At 37.6% G+C, this 22,773-nt stretch overlaps 1 long non-coding RNA gene across 2 annotated transcripts in view; it reads right to left on the bottom strand.

Moving 5' to 3' along the window:
* Positions 1-880: 880 nt before the first annotated feature.
* Positions 881-22,773, bottom strand: part of LOC118657742 — a 65,325-nt gene continuing 43,432 nt past the window's right edge. For both annotated transcript variants that reach the window (XR_004968108.1, XR_004968107.1), the window contains exon 4: positions 881-962. This is a non-coding gene — a long non-coding RNA (uncharacterized LOC118657742). The remainder of the gene's footprint in view (positions 963-22,773) is intronic.

Raw genomic sequence — 22,773 nt, 5'->3', positions numbered from 1 at the left:
GGCTATGTTGTTAACAAACAACCTATTAACAAACAACATATCAGTGTCCTAATAGAGCAAATTTGTATTTTTTTATTTACACGAAGTTTGCCACAATGCCATTCAACCAAACTTTCAGATCAATTGTCCTCCAAACAGTGACCTATATGCAGGCTGCTTAGCTTTGGAGGAATTGCCAATACAATACAAGGTGTCCTCATTCATCACAGAACAAATGAAAATTGTGCATGAGCTTTAAGTCCCTCAGCCCAAATGCAACATTATTCACAGGAATGTGTATATGAGTAAATGAACATTTGAGGAACAATACTGTCCCTTCCTTGCCTCCTTACCTGTTCATCCTTACCTCTTCCACTCTCCAACCTGCTCTGAGCTCTTAGCTACACATGGTTTCTTCAATAAGCCATGTTCCCCTGTGTGGGGGATACTCTTTCCTATCACATTCCTTTTCCCCTCTCCCCAACCCCTCTGCCTAGTTGATTTTCATTTTCTTGCAATATCAGCTAAGCATCACTTTCTCAGGAAACTCCTCCCCAAAAGGCTCCCCATCCACAAATACCATTACAGGTATGTTTCCTTTAGAAGATTTATTATACTGTTCAGATCTTTGTTCCTCAGTCTATTTTACTGAGGCTTGTCTTTTCCACTAGAATAATGACTGCAAGAGATCATGAACGATGTTGATTTTTATCAGCTTTATACCCCCAGCACATGGAAAATAATCGGTATGTAATATGAATTCAATAAATATCTGTTATATGAGTAAATAAATGATGAAGAATTTATTTTATGTTCAGAGACAGTATGAGACATGACTAAAGGCACTACGAATTAATGAAAAAGCCAAGCCTCATACCTTGGTCTTCTGACTCTAAAGTCTGTTCTTTTTCATGGCTCCCCGTGCGCTAACTTTGGAAATAGGCAGATCCTTGGAAGGAGGTGACATCTCCAGAGACCCTTTACTGTTAGAAAGGAATAAAGAAGAGACACATTTTCACCATCTGCTTTCACAGAACCCACAAGTCCTTGGAACTGGGGATATTTGAGTGTATACTTTAATTACAAAGTAATCACTGTCAACTTGAAAAAGCAAAGGAAAGTACTGTTAATGTCAGCCAAGAGAGCTTTTAGATTTTGAAGACAAAACAATTGCTTGCCCAGTGGCTTCTTTCTATTGTCCCTCCATCTTTATTTTCAGACTGTGGGGACAATAAATCACGTTGCCTTGTCATATCACCCTTTCTGAAAACAGAATTCTGTTTACATGAACACAAGTTAGGGTCCCAGCTTGAAAGTCTGTAAGGCTGCAAACCAGCTCAAGTGACTGCAAAGCTTTTGCTGTTCCTGTGGACCATCTGACATGAGATGAAACTTCACTATGAGATCGTTAAAAAACACTACTTTCAAAACATATATGAACACCCATTGGAAAGAACATTTAACATATTTTAAAAGTATAAGGAATAAAGCAAATTTCATTTGAAATCCTGCCTCCCAAACACCATAATCAGAGTTAACATTTGGGCAAATGTCCTTCCATACAGCTATCTCTCAACAAACTGTATCTTTAAGGAGTTGGATGGTTTTAAATGCGCACCCAAAAATGAAATTGTACAGGGCTGAAGAGCCTTGAGTTTGAACACTAACTCTGCCACCTACCAGCTGTGTGATGTTGGACAATCACTTAAGTTATTAACTTTTACTTTCTTCATTTTAAAAAATGTGTATTTGTTTTTCAGTATGGTTATGAAGATAAAAGGAGGTAAGTTCTGTAAAGTACCGAGGACAGTGCCAGGCATACTGAGGCATCTAAAGGGAAAAATAAACACAGCTTTATTTTCCCCGTGGAGCAAAGGTGGTGATGATGTAAAGTGGAGCTTGCTGCACATAACAAATGGGAAAGTGGAAGATGCGGGCACAGGCATCCTACAGTGAGAAGGGCAAGGCCAATGCTTTCACCATTTTTTTTTATTAGTATAATGAGTGCTGAGGCTGAGCTGGCTTTTAGACAACTCGGAGGTTTCAGTTTACTGAAATTATCTGAAAAGTAATTCTCTGCAAAAATAAATTACCTGTATTTATGTGAAGACGAGAACTATCAGTTATTGAGCAAAATGTGAGGCAGGGGATTATAATGGGTCCTGTATATTCATCATTTTATTGAATCCTCTCAACAATACGAAGAGGCAGTTGCTGTTCCTAACCACATTTTGCATGTTAGAAACATAACCCTCGCAAGTATAGGTGATTTGCCCCAAGACTTACATGTAATAGCAGAGGACCTCAGATATGATTCTAGGTCTGACTGACTACAAATTTGAAATCCTAAATCACCAATATTTTGTCAGTCATTGAAATATCTGCATTTTTTTTTTGGAATCCTATAAAAATGTTCTCTTCTGACGAAGAGAACAGTTATAATTTTTAAAGCAAAATATGATGTCTACTTCATAGACAAGGAACCTAAGAAAATAATGACAATGATACCACACATCTAAATTGTATAATATACTCTTTCAAATGTCACATGATTCTTGCAACAATGTTTAAAACTGGAGAGCAGACACTAACTACAATGCCTATTTTATTTATTGAAGAGGTTAGATCACAGATTCACTTAGTATTAGAAGAAACATCTATACTTCTCATACTTTTAATTCAGTATTATCTTTACAATACTATTTTATTTCTCCTGAGAAAAAACTTAAATTAGTTTAAAACTCTTTAAAATACATGTCCTGGAGCAAAAAAATTACAGGACGTTTTTAAAGATATTTTGTACATTAGCTAAGGAAAGTCTTTGGTTTGAGACAAACCAAATCATGTGCACCTCAAATAGCTCTGACTAAGGACTTATAGGATAAGATCCTAAATGAGATTTATGACAAGGCTTATCTGGTGTTGGTGCAGACTTCTGTGATAAAGAAGAACTTTTCCTGCTAATTTTGTATGATCTATACTTGAAGCTATTAGGGACTATTTTTGTGAGAAATCAAAATGACTGCTTTCATCACAATGAATGATATTTGACTTTAGAAAGAAAATGTAATTAACTGACTCACAGTACAATCACTCTGAATTAATCAAGAGTAGACAGATATTAATTCAGAAGGGGAAAATCCATCAAGAGCCAACCACGTTAAAGTGTAGAATCATTAATATCCATTTCACAAGACCAGATGCCATTGGCTCTTGTCAACCAACAGCCTGGCACAATCACTTTCTCTTCTCTCTGCCGCTGGTCCATGGAAAAACACAGCTTACTGAAAACTTAATGTGCTTCTCATTAAGGGGCTTTGTGGACGGGCATAATGGATTGGTTCTTAAATGAGAATTTATTAAAATAAAAAAACCTTTTCATTAAAAGTATTTAACCTTACTGTAGACTTCTATTTTGATCAGAACTTAAACCTTTATGCCCAGCTTGACTTACTGAAATAAAAACTGAGAGTTGACTACAACCTTCCAGTAGTGAGGTAGCCTATCCAACCCAGCTTTGTGGAGTAACCACGGGGTAGTTCAAAACAAACCTGGAATAAAATGCACATCCCACCACATTTCAACTATATGCCATGAGCAAATCACTTTACCTCTCTGAGTCTCAGTTCTTTCATCTGCAAGATCTGGTGACTATCTACATGCCAGGGAGTTTTGAGGTTTAATTGGAATAATGCATTTAATTGCTTTGTAAACTCTAAAGTGGTATTCCCATCTTGGTTCCTGCAACATATTGGCTAGGTGGTCTTGGGTTAAAGGTATGTGGTCTATAAAAGGTAAGAACAACTCCTTGTAAGATTGTTATGTAAAAAAGTAGTAAGAACCAAATGGAACATGCAGTTGTTACTCACTAAGAGTAATCACTATTGTTTTTATTATTATTGTTATTATTACTATGTTTAGTAAGCCAATAGACTTCTCCAAGCCCAACATTATCAGACTCTTAGACAGCAGCAGTGGGATAATCATAATAGAAAGTATAATATACAATATAAGAAATTTTGGGCAGAAAACAAGTAAAAAAAACATGGTAGGGTTTAGAGAGAGGAGCTTTCTCTGCTAAATTTGTGATTATTTGCAGCGCATACATTTACACATTTAACGTTTTTTGTGATTATTTCCAATAACCTTTGTCTTAAATATGTCTTGAGTTACAAGAGATTAGAAAGAAAGCATGTATGTTGAATAATGTCAGCTCATATTACTGAGTACTTATTATATGACAGGTGTGATATTATTATAACCCCATTTTATAAAAAACAAAACAAAAACCTAAGCTCAGGGAGGCAATGAGACTGATCCAAGGTAATTCTGACTCTGTATGAGACAAAGCTGGGGTTCGATGATTGGTCTGTCAACTAAACCATTAACTCAAGTGATAACTGATTTGGGGTGGTCTGCTCAACTGTCATTATGCTCAGCAAAGGACACTAACATGGTGATTCGGAACTGTGGAAGCTACAAGGCTTAACATAGTTGAGAAGAAAATGAAGGTGTAAAGAACCACCCACAATGTTGCTCTTAACAAAACATGTGCTTATTTATTAATGGAAATGCAAATGAATTTGCTCTATTTGGCAAGGTTGAGATAATCTGATTCATATAAATTGAGATGCTGTTCTGCTGGTTTCACAGAAGAGAGCTAAAATAGAGCTTTCGACTGCTAACACAATTGTATAAGGGAGCTAATTATTTTGGTTAAATGTCACTAATAACTAATGGGGAAAATTTCATTTTTGCTAAACATGGAAAAATATGTGACTAATAGCTGAATGACAAAGGCACTTAATCGTCACTTATTAACTGGTAACTTTAAAGCCACAGCTACATATCGTTTATTTTTATTTTTATTTTAAAAAGAAACATTCCTTAGCCTGGCTGGCATGGCTCAGTGATGAGCATCGACCTATAAACCAGGAATTCATGACTCAATTGGTCCCCAGTATGGGGTGTGCAGGAGACAGCAGATCAATGATTCTCATCATTGATATTTCTATCTCTCTCCCACTCCTTTCCTCTCTGAAATCAATATATCTATATAATTTTTTTTAAAGAAACATACCTTTAGAAATAAAGGCAGCTTTCTGTCAGAAAGGACCATGAAGAAGCCCCCACAGCCTAGAGCCCTAGACTATTCTTTGTGAGTAAACAGAAGAAGAATAGCTGGCCCTCCAAGAGCATAGCAGACGTCATTGGGAATTCTCTCCTTTCTTTCATTGCATTGCCTTATATTTCCATGTGGAGAGAGTGTGATCTCACCCTCAGTTCTGCTGGGCAATCTCGGGCAGGGGGAAGCATCAGAAAGGTTACTGATGATTTTGTGAAACACTGTAACTAAAGGCTTTAAGCTATGGCCGTTGAACACTTTTGAAAAGCATGTCTGTATGTCTGTTTGGAACTGAGCTTCCCTTTTTTGAAATAACAACATTGCAGAGGTGGCTAGTGACAAGGTGAGCAGCTGCTAAGGACTTAAAGTCCACAGTATTTGCTCAAATGCATGAACGTCTGTATGCATGTGTGTACGCTCAAACACGCTCCCACTCAGTGTGCTTGTCCTATTCAGTTTATTATCATTAGATGGTATTAGCTGAGCTGATTTCTTGAGGATGATCTTTCTTGCTATTGAAAACACTGGCTAGATGCTCATTGGTCCCATTTTGTCTTTGTGGGAACAGAGAAAGACTGCATTTCCAGTCTCTTTTGTAGTTAGATTATATGGCTAGGTTCAGGCCAAGAGAACATGGCTAGAGTGATATATGCTGCTTTCAGGTCTAGCCTTAGAATGTCATCCAATTCACCTCCCAATGCCAGCACCACCCCACACCTTCCTGCCTAACCTTGATGGTGGATGACGCTAGCCTGACCTTGAAGCCTCAACATGACACAAGCATAAGATTTAAATAGCTTGAGTTCTAGCATCACCTGCCTCAACCTTCAATGGGAGTGAGAAATAAGCTTTTCTGATAAGTCACTGAGCCTGTAGAATTTATCTGACTCTACCATAGAGTGCCTACTCTAACAGGAAATTGGGTAAATTATAACTGCTCCAAAATGACTAAAATATAATATGGTCTCTCAGCAATAGACTCTCTCAGGTATGTTTCTACTATTTAGAACAAGGCATAATCCTGTCTTTCATATTGAAGGGCACATTGATATTGAGTGCTGTATATGAGGAAAAAAAAATATATAAAGGAATGGGAATAGCTGTTTTTTGGTTATCTTATATAAAATGTCTTTGGAGTATTTTATGGAGAAGAAAAGTAAAATAAATATTCTGCTTAATAATTTTTCTAATTAGTCTTTAAGCCCAAATTTGTAATGACTTTTTTATTAATAACTATGAAGAAACCAGCAACTATAATGGAAAATCATTTAGTAGAACATTTTAAAAGGTGTGTTTATAGCAGTTTAGTTTAAAATTAAAGGACTCATATTCAAAAAAGGGTTGGATATTTCCTTTAAACAAAATTTAAAATTTACGTAAGTCTTTGATATGTTAACATGTCTTATGTATCTCCAAGAGGGAATCTGTTTTACGGTGCATTAACTAAAATTATTTGACCTCTGAACAGCCCCTATCTTCTTCCAGCCCTCCTCCATCTCAGACACAAGTGGAGTGTTAGTGTTCTGAGACATGTACTTTGGAAAGGAATGATTTCAAATCATTGCAACAGCCCTCCTCCATCTCAGACACAAGTGGAGTGTTAGTGTTCTGAGAAATGTACTTTGGAAAGGAATGATTTCGAATCATTGCAACAGCCATCCTCCATCTCAGACACAAGTGGAGTGTTAGTGTTCCAAGAAATTTACTTTGAAAAGGAATGATTTAGAATATTGCAAACTTATCCTATATAATAAAAGGCTAATACGCAAATTGACTAAGCGACAGAACGACCGGCCGCTATGACGTGCACTGACCACCAAGGGCAGATGCTCAACACTGGAGCTGCCCCCTGGTGGTCAGTGCACTACCACAGAGGGAACGCTGCTCAGCCAGAAGCTGGGCTCAAGGCTGATGAGTGCAGTGGCGTTGGAGGGAGAGCGGCAGCACATGTCCACAGGGAGCTGGCCTAAGCCATCAGTCAGATATCCCCCAAGGGCTTCCTGATTTCGAGAGGGTGCAGGCTGGACTGAGGGACCCCCACCCTGAGTGCACGAATTTCATGCACTGGGCCTCTAGTACCATTATAATGAACATTGGACAATATCCTAATGGGAAGGTACCAGGCTAGTCTTAATAAGAGGTAGGTGGTTAGAATCATTAAACTCTTGAAACTGTCTCCAAATTTATGTTTGGAATAGGAATTGCCACAGACTATATTTAACCACAATGGTTGGAAAATATAAATAAAACTTTCATGTTCAATAAAACTTTCTGGTTAACTTGTTTATTCAGTGAAACTTTTCTATGGCATAGTTATTCCTGCTGTGATAAAAGAAATTTTCTCTGAAAATTTTCTGTTTCACTATGCACACTTGTGCTAGCTGGGCTCCCAATTATGTATTTTGGAAAATACAGAACTTTATCTACCATAAATCTTCAAAGCCACTGCTACACGAGTTCCTGCAATGTCAACTCAACTTGTAGGAGACATTATAAAAAGGGAAGTTGCCTCTGACTAATTCTTCTAAGCAGAATAAAAGCAGAAGCAAAGAAAAATATTTTCTTTCACATCTATACTTTTGAAGACAATGACAGGTGTTACAAAACTAACCTTTGATCAATAATGTAGGAAGCCAACGGTGGTTCTAACAACTGGTTAATTAAAGTGCTTAATAACTAAACTGATAATTCAAATGTAAAATTTAATCAGCTTCTATTAGACAGCAAAATAAGTCTCCAAAGAATCTAGGCTAGATCAAACTAAGGTTTTCTCCTGTCTTATCAAAACTGCAGAGTCATGATGGAGAAAATTTCACAAATTCAAAGAAAATATGACACAGTCTTAATTTGAACTGTCTAACATTTAGTTTCCTCTAGCCCCTGAACCTTCTGAGAATTCATCCTTTTATGATTCCAGGAAGTAAGGAGATACAGGGAAAAAGCCATGGATCCTCTAAAGCAGTGGTCCTAAGCCTGTGGGTCGCGACCCCTTTGAGGGTCGAACGACCCTTTCACAGAGGTCGCCTAAGACCATCAGAAAACATATATTTTCAATGGTCTTAGGAACCGAGACACCGCCCCTCTATCCGTCTCCAGGCGGGTCCACCCCCATGCAGATATGCCCACATACGAGTACCCGGCGTGAAGACATCATCATGCCAACCTCATCACATACACCCCGTACAGATACAGGTGTATGTGACAGGGTTGGCGCCATAATGTACTTATGCAGACCAGTCACACATGTGTAGAGAGCAGCTACTGTGTAGAAAGCAGCTGCTGTGTTGAAAGCAGCCACTCTGTCAAAAGCAGCTACTGTGTTGAAAGCAGCAGTATTGGAGGTAAAAAATAACACTTCATGAATTATAATTACTGGGTAAATGTAAAATCATGTACTGTAAAATCATCAACTACTGCAAAAAAAAATATCTGTACCATGAGAACTTAATCTGGATGCTGATCGGTCTTTTTATTTTTTTATTTTTTTTATTTTTTTTAATGTATTTTATTGATTTTTTACAGAGAGGAAGGGAGGGGGATAGAGAGTTAGAAACATCGATGAGAGAGAAACATCGATCAGCTGCCTCCTACACACCCCCTACTGGGGATGTGTCCACAACCAAGGTACATGCCCTTGACCGGAATTGAACCTGGGACCTTTCAGTCCACAGGCCGATGCTCTATCCACTGAGCCAAACCGGTTACAGCTGATTGGTCTTTCTATATTCAGCTGTGGTTGATGTGAATACTGCCCCCCTGTGATAGTAACAGGTATGTAAGAAAAAACAACACAGAGAATGGTAAATCATAGGAAACTTTAATGAACTGTATTGACTGAACTATGCCATGTATCCTCTTTTGTAATATTAAAGCTATTGTTATATATTATTTTCATTAGCAAACCATCCTATGGCAATGGATCATGTAGAGAAGAACGTTAAGAAAAGAAAACATAGTGAGGATTTTTTACAGTATGGTTTTACCTCAATAATTACAGCAGGAATTGAGAAACCGCAATGTGTTATTTGTTGTAAAGTTCTATCAGCCGAATCCATGAAGCTGAACAAACTAAAATGCCATTTTGATAGCAAGCATCCAAGCTTTGCCAGCAAGGATACCAATTATTTTAGAAGCAAAGCTGATGGACTCAAGAAAGGCAGACTTGACACTGGTGGCAAGTACCATGAACAAAACGTAGCAGCTGTTGAAGCTTCATATTTGGTGGCACTCAAAATCGAAAGAGGTATGAAACCTCATACTATTGCTGAGGATTTACTGTTGCCAGTGGCCAAAGACATTGTTCAAGTTATGATCGGAGATGAATTTGTTACAAAATTGAGTGCAATTTCCTTATCTAACGACACTGTCCACAGAACAGATGACATGTATGCTGACATTCTTGATCAGGTAACCGAGGAAATTAAATCTGCTCCACTTCCAATATTTAATATCCAGCTTGATGAATCTACAGATGTTGCAAATTGTTCACAGTTACTGGTTTACATGAGGTATATTAATGATGGCGACTTTAAAAATGAGTTTCTTTTTTGCAAACCTCTTGAAATGACTACTGCACGTGATGTATTTGACACAGTTGGTTCATTTCTGAAAGAGCATAAGATCTCTTGGGAAAAGGTTTGTGGTGTTTGCACAGATGGTGCTCCAGCTATGCTAGGATGTTGATCTGGATTTCAGCATTTGGTACTGAATGGGTCACCAAAAGTCATCGGAACTCACTGTATGATTCATCGGTAAATATTAACAATGAAGATGCTGCCACAAGAGTTACAAGAAGTAATGAAAAGTGTCATAAGTTGTGTCAATTTTGTAAAGGCAAGCACTTTAAACAGTCGACTGTTTTCGCAATGAGTTGGATGCGCGGAACAATGCTCTGCTATTTCACACTGAAGTGAGATGGTTGTCAAGAGGAAAAATTTGAAAATGTGTTTTTGAGCTTCGTGATGAACTCAAAACGTTTTTTAATCAGAAAGCAAGACCGCAGTTCGAAGCACTTTTCGGCGATAAAAGTGAACTGCAGAAAATAGCTTACTTGGTTGACATCTTTGCCATCTTGAATAAGTTAAATTTATCACTGCAAGGACCAAATGCAACATGCCCCGATTTGTCTGAAAAGATCCAATCATTCCAAATGAAACTTCAGCTTTGGCAAAAAAAAAATTGGATGAAAATAAAATTTACATGTTGCCTACCTTATCTGCTTTCTTTGAAGAACATGACATTGAACCAGACAAAAGGATTACGATGATAATTTCTGTGAAAGAACACTTGCACATGCTTGCAGACGAAATTTCATCACACTTTCCAAATCTACCTGACACCCCATTTACACTTGACAGAAGCCCATTCACAGTCAAAGTTGAAGATGTTCCTGAAACAGCACAAGAGGAGTTCATTGAACTTATTAACAATGATGCAGCGAGAACTGATTTCTCTACAATGCCAGTTACAAAATTCTGGATCAAGTGTTTGCAGTCATATCCTGTTCTGTCGAAGACTGTGTTGTGCCTTCTTCCATTTCCAACAACATATCTTTGTGAAACAGGGTTTTCCAGCTTGTTGGTTATCAAGTCTAAATATAGAAGTAGACTTGTTGTGGAAGATGATGTTCATTGTGCTCTTGCAAAGACTGCCCCGAGAATTTCTGATCTGGTGAGAAAGAAGCAATCTCAACCTTCGCACTGACGTTGGCTTTTTACACATACTGTCGAAAAATGTAGCAATGTATTTTACTGTTGTTATATTAAGACTGATACCCATGCTACATCATGCTTCAAGACAAAATCTCATTTATTTTAATTAGAAATAAATATATCACAATATATAATTACATATTATTTTGTGATTAATCAGTATGCTTTAATTATGTTCAATTTGTAACAATGAAAATATATCCTGCATATCAGATATTTACATTATGATTCATAACAGTAGCAAAATTACAGTTATGAAGTAGCAATGAAAATAATTTTATGGTTGGGGGTCACCACAACATGAGGAACTGTATTAAAGGGTCGCAGCATTAGGAAGGTTGAGAACCACTACTCTAAAGCATGAAGAAAAAAAAAACACAAAGCAAAACAAACAAAAAACTCACTTAAATATAGTGATGTTCAAACTCCAGACAGACTCTCCAAGATCAAACCTTCTCATAACATTGTACCCACCACTTCCATCACCACTACCAACCACCACCAACAACAGCATGAGTAACAGCAAACTACCGATTCCCTACAAAGTTGCTCTTTTGTGTATTTAACATAGTTGTTAAAGTTAAGCATATACCAACATCACCAGGAAGTTATATTAAAACACAGATTTTTGGGTCCTACCCCTCCCTAGGGTTTTTTATTCAGTAGGTCTGGGATGGGTCACAAGAAATTTTATTTCTAACATGATGCTGGTGGGGTTGGTTTGAGAGCAGTCACTTGAGAGAAACATTTAAAATAAGTTAATAGGATTTCACTCACTGAAATTTAATGCAGAGCCTATTATAATGCAAATAGTTGTTCTGTATAGTCTTATTTTACAAAATTCAAGATAGAAAACTATGACAGTTCAATGTTAAGAGAGAGAACTAACTACATTATATTGAATGTTAAATTGAAAGATCAGACAGAGGCCGAAAACCAGGACTACAGGCTATATTAGAGGAGAAGGACATGCGGGCTGTCTCACAAGGGGAGAACAGCAGCACGTGCAGAGGTGAACATGCCTTTTGAGGGGTGGAATGGGAAGGAATGGGGGCACGCTGATTGGTGGCTTAATGTATTGTCCATATAGGAGCAAGGGCTTAGGGTATTTGGCAGGTGTTTGCTGGGGCCCAACCCCAGCAGGTCCAGGGGTCCCCAAAGGTGTGGACGGAGTCGGCGAAGAAGGAAGGACACGGAGACAGTATTCAGTTGATCAGCAGCCTAGCCAGGATCTCTAGCCAGGATCTCCAGCCAAGTTCTGGTCTGGATCTCCAGCGAAGTTCTGCTGTCTGTAGGTTCTGTGTAGGTTCTGTCTTCTTAGTTCTGTGTTCTAAGCTCTGTATTCTAAGTTCTGTGTTCTTACATCTGTATTTATACCAGTTGATTCCAATCCTATCAATCTCTATTCCAAAGGTTAGGGCGTTTCTTATCTCCATTCCAGGGAGTAAAGATTATGTAGCTTAAGCATGATTGTTCATAGTTAAAGTGATTAATTACCCACCTGGCACTTAGTTAAGAGGTTTTATTCCCTCCCTAACTTCAGGGGAAAATCCCTACCTGGGGAAACAACCTTTCTCAGAGACCTTGGTTAAAACACATAGTGCCAAGAAGGTGAGCAAACATATTAAGAACAGTATGCCATATATGCCAGGTCCCTTGAAACAGCAAGCATGGACCGGCTCCCAGCAGGTGTTGATTGGTGGTTCAATGTATAGTCCATATAAGGTGCCTGGTTAGGTACTCAGGTATTTCCAGGCTGCAGGTTACATCACACTCCAACCACCAGTTGGGGGAAGGGAGGATCTATCATTAATGATTACAATATACATGGGTCCACTATGACTTATCCCTGACAGTGCTTGGCTTGGCATTCTGCTAGGCAAGCTCAGTTAATTAAACCAACTAACTCCCTATGTCCTTTCTGTACTTTTGACCATATCTATCCTTTCACCTCTTTCGAGTAATTATGTGATTCTTCCTTTGTCTGAAATAGACTCCTTCAACCCATCACACGGCTAGCTCCTACAGTACTTTAAAGTTAATCTTAAATGTCACCTTTTCCAGGAGGTCTGTCTTGAAGAATTTCTTTTCTCCTTTTTGCAGTGAGAGCATGCTGTGCTCATCTCCACCATAGCCCTTAGCAGAACATATTGATACTTTCTGTTTTTAAGTATCTGTCTCTTACCTGAGACTGTGAGCTCCTGAAGAGCAAGGACTGATCTCACTGGTGTTTGTATTTCCAGCCACCAGAATAAGCCCTCAACAATAAATGTGAATTTTAAAAAAATGTTTTTATCATTGTCAAGCTAAAGCTAAATATTTTCTTTTCTTTGTGACTTCAATTAAAGTAGCTTTGGAATATAAATTTCTTTGTTTGTTCATTTAAATTTTAATTGACTGATCCCTATGTGCAATAGATATACTGGTAAAGAAGACTAGGAGATTTCTATGCTCAACACTTGGTGGGGAGGCAGATTAATAAAAAGAAAATTACCAAGTAGTATGACAAAGGCTTTGACTGGGCTAGTAAAGACTCTGGCAGAATTATAAATGAGGACTAATAAAACCTTCTTGGGTTAGAAAAGTATTTCTGGAAAAAGTTAATTTCTAAACTAGAAATTATTATGATAATGTTTTCCTTGGGTGTTTTATATATTAGTTTTCTATGGTCACAAAGAGTAGTCAATTATCTATGGGCCCATTGTTTGAGCATCCAGAAAGTTTTACTTGCTATAAAATAAGAATCAGGAAGAAGAAATTCATAAGCTACTAATGTAATATCAGACATTTACCTCTTTTATGTAAATAATTTTAGCCCCTTTCATTTGGAATTTTAAAATATTTACCATTTTCCCCCACCCAAGATTTTTATTCACTCATTTTGCATGTAAATATGCAGATTTGAGAAGCTGATTACTTTCGTTATAAAGTCATTATTTCTCATATCACATTTAACTGTCAAACCACGCTATTTTAAAATTTGAAGGATCAGACTACTCAAAGAACTCTATTTGCATTACAATAGGGTACACATTAATAATAAGGTGATTCATTACTCTGTTAGCATCACCTTTACTTTAAATTGTCACTTTAGAGCTTGGGTGTCACAGCACGGTCTTCTGTGCCCAGGGTATTGGCATTTAAGAGATTTGTCAGACATCTAAAACTGGGCAGTGGCCAGAGGCATAAAAACGGTTGAATATCATACACCCAAAGAATAAAATACAAAGGTTCAATCCATAGTGTGAGAACAATTCTCAAATACCGAATTGGTATTTGAAGTTTCTCTCATCACTGCCCATTTTCCTTACTTAGGACCTTTTCTCTCTCAGTCCACCTTATATCCTGTATATCTAACAGTAAGAACATATTAAAGAGGTGATTTTATGTTCTCAGGCACAAAGAAACACTCAGACTTTATTAAAGAATATTTGACAAGTGTAAAAGGTTAAGTCTTCCTCCCCCTAATGCCTCTAGCTCATTTTTATTTCTCTCTGGTCTGAGTTAGATGTTAATGCTCTATTCTGATTTCCATCCCTGGCTGAATAGTAGAATTACATGGTGTGATAGGCATAATGGCCCCCAAAGATGTCTACATCCTAATCCCTGGACCCCGTGAATAAGACAGGTTGCACAGTAAAGAAAAATTAAGGTTGCAGATTGAATAAGTATTGCTAATTAGCTAACATTAAAATAGGGCAGTGATGGTGAACCTTTTGAGCTCGGCGTGTCAGCATTTTGAAAAACCCTAACTTAACTCTGGTGCCATGTCACATATAGAAATTTTTTTGATATTTGCAACCATAGTAAAACAAAGACTTATATTTTTGATATTTATTTTATATATTTAAATGTCATTTAACAAAGAAAAATTAACCAAAAAAATGAGTTCGCGTGTCACCTCTGACACGCGTCATAGGTTCGCCATCACTGAAATAGGAAGATCATCCTGAAATATATGGGTGGGCTCAATGTAATCACAAGAGCCCTTAAAAGCAGAAGAGTGACTCTGAAGAGACAATCAGAGAGACGACAGTGTCAACATAAGAAACATCCAAACATGTAAGAATTATTGAGTTCATCTGAGCCAAACTGACAATTGCCAGGAAGCAAAATCTTAATGGATTGAGAAAATGCTCCAGAGAATGGCAGCATTGCACCTTATTTTATACATTACAATCAAAGGAGGAGGCATGAGGGGAATAAAGGGCGGGGGGGGGGGCATCTGTAATACATTCAAAAATAAAGATAGCTCGGCCAGTGTTTCTCAGTGGCTGGGCACTGACCTATGAACCAGGTGATCACGTTTAATTCCCGGTCAGGGCACAGGCCTGAGTTGAGGGTTCGATCCCCAGTGGAAGGCGTTCAGAAGGCAGCTGATCAATAATTTTCTCTCATCATTGATGTTTCCATCTCTCTCTCCCTCTCCCCTCCTCTCTGAAATCAATAAAAATATATTTTATAAAATATAAAGATAAATTTTTGAAAAAGGAGGAGGTATAAAGAGGGTTACATGAAATTCACTGATGACAGAATAGGAAGGCAGGAGAAAGCAAAGCAGGGAAATCTCTGGGATTGGATAAAGAGTAAAATGAAGAGACAAATATTTCTTCTACATTGGTGGGTATAGGATAGTTAACAATTAACATTTATAGCACAGAGAGATGGTAAATGGGGGAACAAGATAACAATGAGAGGTTCCCTGGTCATGCACTTTGGTGGGAGATTGTGCCCTGAGGGGGTCTGGAGAAAGGGTTGCAGATGGAATTACTCAGCCATTCCAAATGTATGTTATTTTAGATGCAAAAAGACAATAAACAGGCTTCATTAAGATAAAGATTGACCTTTGCCAAGGAAAATACGGGGTCTAGGACATTACTACCCACTACGACTCGCTTTTAGTTAAGGAGTTTTAATTTCAGATCATCCTATATGGTTACTTTTGGTCTGTGAGTTTGTAAGGCCTCCCCTGAGCTAGTCGGGTTTCGTACATCGCTCTTTATCATCATCCACAGCAGCAGAGGGAAGCCTTGGTCTGATTTACTACAGCTTTGAAGTGGGCCATCAGTTAGGGAAAGCAGCAGCCTCTAGAAACTGGAAATGGCAAGGAAATGAGATATCCCCTGGAGACTCCAGAAAGGAATGCATCGTTCTGACACCTTAATCTTAGCCCAGCAAGATCTCTGCAGATTTATGATCTACTGAACTTTAAGATAATACATTTGTAAATTTTTATTTTTTAAAACACTAAGCTTATGGCAGATTGTCACAGAAGCAACAGAAAGTTAACTGGGGGACCTTTTAAATATCCTGAAGCCCACATCACACCCCACATCAATTACATGAAAATCTCTAGGGGATATAAGGGGAAAGGCCACGATCCACACATCAGGAATTTTTTAAACTCCTTAGAAGATTCCAATATGCAGCCATATTTCAGAACTGCTGCTGTAAGTATATTCTCTGGTCTCCACACAAAGCTGACCTGCCTTAGGATGGACTCCTCACTGGTGGGGAGGCCAGGCCCATAGGATGCCATGTCACTCCAAGGTGGTTCCAGGGGCAGAGCACCAACATCATCTTGGACCTTGTTAGAAAGCGATTATCTGGGCCCCAACCTGACTGAGTCAGAATCTGCATTTTAGTACCAAACTAGGTGATTTTGTATGCACATTACATTTTATGAAACAAATATTGTACACTGGCAGTTTTCTTCCTAATCTAAAATGTTTCTGCTACTTGCAATATTTTTAGAGAGTGGAAGGGAGGGGGAGAGAGTCAGGGGAGAGATAGGAGAAAGAGAGAGAGAGAGAGAGAGAGAGAGAGAGAGAGAGAGAGAGAGAGAGAGAGAGAGAAGCATTGATGTGAGAGAGAGACACGTCAATTGGGTGCCTTCCACAGGCGCGTGGACTAAGGGGCAGGGAATGAACCTGCAATCCAGGTACGTGCCCTTGACCAAGTATCAAACTCTTGACCCTCTGGTGTGCAGACCAACATTCTAACCACTGAGCAATCCAGCCAGGGCTACTTGCAATAATGTTTAAATCATTACCTAAATAAAAAACAACAACTTTAAAGCAGGACCTCAAGGCTATAAGTTTCTTGAAGAAACTCTGTCTTCTCTCTGTTCTCTCGCTCTTCCACTCTTTCTCACTCCCTCTATCTCCCTTTACTTATCCTCAGTGCCCAAGACACAACATTTCTAACTTGCTAACTGGCTGAATTAATAATAATTGTAACTGCAGCAATGATAGTAACTCACTGAAATGCATGCTACTGTGAAATAAAAAAAATAACTTAAAATGCCAGAAAAAAAAATGGACATTTTAATTTAGACTCAATGGTCTAGTTCTTTTTATTTCAGACTAATTTCTCTTAGACTCTAGAGATGTTGATCACTATTTATTAGTTTACTCTTAAAATTCCTAAATAATTCCAAACCTCTTTTGGGGTTTTATTCCCAAGAGTTATTAGATTCAATGATCAGAAATCACTTATTACATAAAATTTAAATTCCTTTTATCATAAACTTATATTTTTTGAAATCCAGTTATTGTAAAAGAATCATTGTGTATTAGAACTATATTTTCCTCTGTTTAATTTTTTTCTCCATACTGGGGTTGGAGACACCACTGACAGAGTAAGATTTGAAGGTAAGAAATATGAGACTGCAAACCTTGACTTCATTCCCCATCCTATGTCCACAGAAGCATCACCAATGCATCAAGATGCTCTCCTATGCTGAGCCCAAGCCTCATTTCTGAAAGCTTCTCAACATGGTACTTTAGAAACCACCTATGTGCTAAGCTAAACAAGCAAAAACTTTTTTTAAATGTTTTACCTTAATCATTTCACTTAAGCCCTAGAACAAACCAAAGGGCTAGATGTTACTATTTCCATTTCACAAATGAAGACACTAAAGTCTAGAGGGTTTTAGTAACTTATCTGAGGCCATGTTAGACATAGTGGAGACAAGATTTGAGCTGAGGTGAATCTGGTTCCAAGGCCCATGCTCTATGTCATCTATCTCCACTCTGATCTTTATTATTTCCTTCCTTCTGCTTACACTGGGCTTTTCTTGTTGCTCTCTTTCTAACTCTTTGAGTTGTAGGTAAGAAATTAGGTAATTTATTATCATTGTTTCTTGTTTTTTGCAGTAGGCTTGTAGAGCTATGAACTTCCCTCTCAAGACTGCTTTCACTGTGTCCCACAGGTTTTGGATTGTGTTTTCATGGTCGTTTGTTGCCATGATGTTTTTTATTTCTTCTTTGATCTCTCTGGTAACCCAGTCATTGTTTAATAGATGCTATTTAGTCTCCATGTTTGATTTTTTTGGATTTTTTTTATTGTAGTTGATTTCTAGTTTTATGCCATTGTGATCTGAGAAGATGCTTGATATGATTTCTCTGACGTGTATTTTAAAAGGATCACTCTGACTGCTGAGTAGAGAAGAAACAGAAAAGAGTAGAAACAGAAGAGTAAGCAGGCTGTATTACTCAGGCAAGAGAGGATGGTGGCTTGGATCCATGTGGTAGCAATCTCAGTGACAGATCAATAGACCAGAATGAGACTCATTTCTTAGGAAGTGAACACTTTGCGGTTCCCGTATGTTGTGACATGAAACAGAACTGTTCAACACGTCACTTGTGTGTGAAACCCCTTCTGCCTGTGTAAAGTCACTGCTAACATTGCTGCTCCTGGAGAATAGCTGTGCTTAGTAGGCAGAAAAATTCCAACTGTGGCATAGGAAGTCACCAACAACATCAATTTATTCCAGTTCTAGATTATAAAATTGACCTTCTGACTTCCCAAGTTAATATTTTTAGTTAAATACAAAAGCTAATCTCTTCAACTTCAATACCAAAAATAACTGAACCTTTCATGCACTTATGAGTTTTAAAATAACAGAGACAATATCTGCTTTGGTTCCCATAGTAGTTATAGCTAAGTGCTAAAGGTACGGGAAGAAGTGAGAAAGCAAAACCACGTTAATGATTTTCAGAAATAATAGTCCTATTACTCAAAGTGGAAATAGAGAGGAGGAGGATTGAGCATGGTGACCTCAACGTGACTTAAAATTTAGAAAGCAAGAGTAGTGTTGATCTTTTCTCCCTCTTTCTAAAACTGCAAAGCAAGTTTTTTTTGTTGTTCTGCTTGTTAAGTAAATACTATGGTAGAAAAAAACAAGAAAATAGGGCTTCATTGAAGTAAAGCAGGAAAGGCTATTTAGACACAGTAGACTCAATTGTACCTCGTCTGTTGTAAATCGGTCATGGACTTCAGTGTCCACTGGACATGGAATCAAATACAGACTCTACCCCTTGTTTGGCCATACGTGCCACCTGAGGAAAGTTATGTAATCTCAACCTCTTTTAGATTCCTTATTTTTTTAACATATAAAATCAAGGGCTGCCACATAAAGCTCTCTTGAGTATTATACGAGATATAATACTCATACCACATACCACAGTGTCTGCCATATGGTGCGCAATTAACAAAAGGAGCTACTGTTCTGTTGTTCTTAAATTTTGTGTCGTAAACAAGTCACTGAAGCGGGGGAAAGATCCATCAAATTGGCTACATGGAATCTTGATAACAAGGCATAAGGAATGATGTCTGAATTTTCATCTTTCCACAAAGCTAGTGAAATGGTGTGCAGAGACAATGGAATTTCCTTGCTGCCCCATACCAAAACCAGGTTGAGGTATGTATACTCATGAGTGGTGTTTAGATTTATCAATTACAATAGAGGTTTGAGATTCAAGGTACATTGTTTTGTGACAATATCTATATATTAATGAAACCTAGTTAATATTGTATGAGTGAATGAATGAATGAATGAATGGCAGCAATAAATAGCAATAGAATATATAAATGAACTGTGCTCATTCTTAGTCCCTAAATGCTAGGGCAGGAAAAGAAAAATTTGCTTATAAATTTATATAAGAAAAAACCTTTTATATTTGAATAATGACTGAACCTACTTCAAATGATATTCTGAATGTCATCTAAAATTATTTAAAAGTCTCATAATCATGGTTATCATCTTTCTTTACTAGCTATTATTCACTCTCATTTGTACATCTATTGAAATAATGTTACATAAAATTGGATCTCACAGTCCTCTGCGCTCACTTAAAAAATGTAAGTAACTAAGACAACCCACAGTGTACATTGTGTGTATTTTCTGGAACAGAAAAGATAATGCCTAAAGTGGGAAAGTGAACAGTTGGTATCCCGTTAGGAGGGGCTTTTTGTTTTTTACAGTTGCAACACTAACCTGATGAGGTTGCTATTATTTTCCACCTCAACTTGTGTTTATGAAAATGATGTTAAAAGGCAATGGAGTAGAGAATATGTGGCAATCAGGTTAAATGGCTAACTATTTTAATTCTTTGATAGAAAGGGCAATGCAGTGAGAAGGTCTCTTTTTTTGGTTCATGCCAAAATAGACATACTCAGAACGAAAACCTAAAAAACCTAGTCTGCATTTAAATAAGCCTTTCTCCCTACACCCATGTGGCCACTCAACATTGAGCCAGGCGCAGTGAAGGCACAAGAAGCACCAAGCTGCCACCTTTGTAATACTGATGACACTAAAATGGAGTAACAGAAACAGAACAAGAATGGTATGATAATGTTCACAGTACCAACTATAAGTTCTATGGAAGTCACAGAAGTAGCACTACTCCAGAAAGAATGTCAGTGAAGGCTGTATGGATGGATGTGGGATTCAGTTTGAGTCTTAAGGAATCAGAGAGAGAGAGATGGATTTGTGGAAGAGAAAGAGGAGCTAGGCTTGGAGTGAGGCACACCTGTTTACCTCTCTGCTCCACTAATTGCAAGCTGCATGGGAAATTAATAACCACTAGGATAATGCACTGTCTGTTGGAATTAGATGAGGATATCTCATGTAAGTTTACTGTTGGATTTCAAGGAGATGATGCATGTCAAGTGTCTCTCACAGGGCATGCCCCATAGCAAGTGCTCAGAGAATAGAAGATTACAGGATTGGAAAGCTCCTAACACAGTATCTAGTTATTATGAATTGAATACTAAATATTTATTTGCACATGCAAATAAATTTAGAGATAAGATTAGCTCAGTGTGTTTATGAAGTAATGTACAGACAATCTTAGAAAAACAAAGCATAGATGCTGAATTCAAGTTCAATGGAACAAAAAAAAAATGTTTAGCACTGAAAGATACTGGTTAAATGCTTTGAGATAGGAGATCTAGAGACCTCTTGCTTTAGTATTAGATTAGCATTGTGTTTAAACACTTGTAGCAACTGTATTACAATAGCATCATGTCCCCCACATGAGGTATAGACAAAGATTTTGAATATACGAGGTTGCACACCAGGGTGTAATGGGGACATTATTTCCTTTGGGTAAGATTCCTTTCTCTTGCATGAAAACACCCAGTGCTTTTTGTTTCACATTTTGACATTTCTAGTGGAAATAATTTATGGTAATACAGGCAGATAGCACAGAGCACATAGGTAACTAAAATAAATTTGATTCTCAAATGAGAAACGTTGAGAGTTGACACTAGCAGGATAGTTCTTTGGTAATGGAGCAGGTTTCATTATTTTTGTCAAACTATCAACAAGGGACTTGGCTGAAAGGGGTGATTAAGAAACTGAAGTTTTAGTTTTAACTTCCTTCACCTCCACTGAGACAATGATTGCCAGGGTCAATTAGTCTTCCCAAATTCATAGGTAAAATTCCATGCAGTTGACCCCTTAAGTTATTGTTAGAACAAGTCTCACGTGCCACAAATCTGTCAGCCCTAGAAGGGCATCAAAACAGTCCATGGCAATATTGTCTTGTGGCTTCAGTTTCAACTTTTAGTTTCTTTTTACTTTTCTGGGTTTGAAGTCACTTGAAATTAAAATATATAGAATTTAGAAAACTTGTGCAACTTACATATTTTGAATTACATGTTATTAATACAGTTAGAACTCTAGTTGAGCTAAAATAAGGTAAATATTTAGATAGAAATAAATCTTGACATTCAAGCTCTATTTTCCTTACATAGTGAATTTGCATTCCTATATCATATTCAACACGTAAAAAATGTTGATTTCAATGAATAAGGACCACTGAAAAATGTGATTCTAAAATTATACTGAATATATACTATAATCTTTCTTCAAACCAAAATATTTAATTTTAAATAGAGGAAAACATTTCTGTGAACATTTCTGATTGTTTTGATTCTGACTTAAGAAGGAATCGGTTCTAACAAGAATTGCTCAGATTAGGCACACACACCACAGGTATGTCTATCCGCCTCCCCCCCCAAAAGCAGACATCAATAGTCAGCAACATTTAAATTTAAGGATGCCTGAGACTTGGAGTAATCAAGAATCTAATTAAATTAACACAGCAGCCAGGTGGGAGAGAACCATTGTTTATTACTTGATTACCCAATATTAGTTGGCACAGAGTATATTTTCAATACATATTTATTCACAATGAATATATGATTGAATAAATGAATGAAACCAATGGGTAAAAGCCCTATTTCATAGAACCAAATAACTTTCCAGCACATCAGATAAAATCATAAAATCTAGCTTTCAAGCACTGATTCAGGAGTGGTATTCTCAAGTGGAAGCTTAATTTGTAAATCAGATCAAAATAATGCTCCATCTTCTCTCCTAAGTCACCCAAAGCCTTTAATCCTCTATATTTTGACAGAAGGCATCCGAGACCCTGAGAGAAGGTACTGCTCTGGGCAGACACAATGACTAGCAGGCACTTGTTCGAGTCCTGGTCTTCTCACTCTGGTCCAGGGCTTTGTTCTTTCACCTTAGAGCTTCCATGGCATTATGGGTAAATCTCTCCAGGGCATTTTAGTCTAAATGGCTCTTTATGAATGCTATTAAAATAATATTGCAAGTGACTTAAAGAAATTCTAAAGCCTCCTGGGGATAATGATTTCTCTTAG

The sequence above is a fragment of the Myotis myotis genome, unplaced genomic scaffold (genome assembly GCF_014108235.1).
Source record: "Myotis myotis isolate mMyoMyo1 unplaced genomic scaffold, mMyoMyo1.p scaffold_m19_p_6, whole genome shotgun sequence".
Lineage (NCBI taxonomy): Eukaryota > Metazoa > Chordata > Mammalia > Chiroptera > Vespertilionidae > Myotis > Myotis myotis.
Note: the sequence above shows the minus strand (reverse complement) of the source record. Positions and strands in the feature narration are given on the sequence as shown.